This window comes from Octopus bimaculoides, chromosome 2 (assembly GCF_001194135.2).
Source record: "Octopus bimaculoides isolate UCB-OBI-ISO-001 chromosome 2, ASM119413v2, whole genome shotgun sequence".
In the NCBI taxonomy this organism is placed as follows: domain Eukaryota; kingdom Metazoa; phylum Mollusca; class Cephalopoda; order Octopoda; family Octopodidae; genus Octopus; species Octopus bimaculoides.
In genome coordinates, this window is record NC_068982.1 from 189,294,227 (window position 1) to 189,295,888 (window position 1,662).

The following is a 1,662-nucleotide window of genomic DNA, read 5'->3' on the forward strand; positions in this document are numbered from 1 at the left end:
TCCCTCATACACACGAACACACACACGAATACACAAAATACAGAGTAAAGCTTTTTGCGGTTGTTACGTCAATACCGGAAGTTGACATTGAGGAACCTTTTTAAAGAAGTCAATCTTAAATATAAAGCAATATTATTTATTTTTAATTAAAAGAATCAAATGAAGAGCCTAAGATTTATCCGAGGTCAAATTATTCATGCATTACAAGTATGGAAGCATTTGGTGAAGTCGATTTCACGTGAAAAGCGATTACACACACATCTCTGTTTTATATATAGTATAGATAACTAGGTAACTAATTGTTGTGACGTAAAGTATCTAAGTTTCTATTAATCATAACGTAACATTCTTATCTTTATTTTGTATTCGTTAGTTATACAATGACGTCAATCATAGTTGTATAGAAGAATAACCTTCTTTTAGACTATATTTCATCATCCACTGACGTCACTAATAGCTGAATACAAAAATGACTTTTCTTAAATATGCTTATTTTTTCCAAATCCACACTCTGTGCGGACTTTTAAGCTAACTCCTGCGGAGGGATAATTGGGATTAAGGGCCCAAAATTAAGGAGAGCTAAATAGCATGACTACAATACTTCTATAATGGCTATATGTCCCGGTGGTATTTGATCAGGGCGGAGGAGAATTAATTCTGTAATGTAACCATTGAATTGTTCCAGTTGAATTCCAACTGTTGGCCAATTTGTCCCAAAGTTCTTATCTCGACGTAAAATTAACGAAGCGAATATCATTTATCTCCCCCTTGATTTTTGACGTTATCTGACAAACACCAACCAAGCCTTACTTGCTAAAAATAGCCACTTAAATACTTTTAGATCAGATCGCAATGCTGGAGGTTCAAGAACCAAATGAAGGGCAATTTTTCAATCCGGGCTTTATCCTGATTCCAAAAAGGTATAATACGCCTATGTAGAGCAAATGTAGACTGAGATTCAGGGGTCCCAGACGGACGGACAGACACGATTTCGCTTTTATTATTATGGATTTGTGTTATCCAATGACGGCACCATTAGTTGAATGAAGGAAGATCTTAGGTTGAATTCGATTGAAGCGTTCTTTTTGCTAGCGTTTTTCAACTGGTGAATATTTCAGATTTTAATTTCAATTTGAATTTCACTAATTTTGGGTAGCCTTGTTAACGTTGTGTTAACATTAATTTTTGAGCATATTAATATTAATTCTAATATTTTATATATATATATATATATGTATATATGTATGTACATGTGTGTACTCACACACACACACACACATATATACATACATATCATCTATCTATCTATCTATCTATCTATCTATCTATCTATCTATCTATCTGTCTATCTGTCTATCTATCTATCTATCTATCTATCTATCTATACAACTGTAAGCCAGACTTGTTTGGAGACGTCTTGGTGGCGGTGTACTGCAACTGGCAGCAAAACGGGAGCATTCCCGGTTTTGTGAGTCGAGGAGCCGTAACGCTGCTGAAGAAAGATCCAAACAAGGGGGACGTCATAGATAACTTTAGGCCCATCACTCTGCTCAATGCAGACTTGAAAATTTTGGCCAAGGTGTTAGACAAGCGGTTGGCGCTTGTCATCGAGAAACTGATCGGCAAGGCGCAAACGTGCGCGGTGCCGGGCAGGAGCATCCA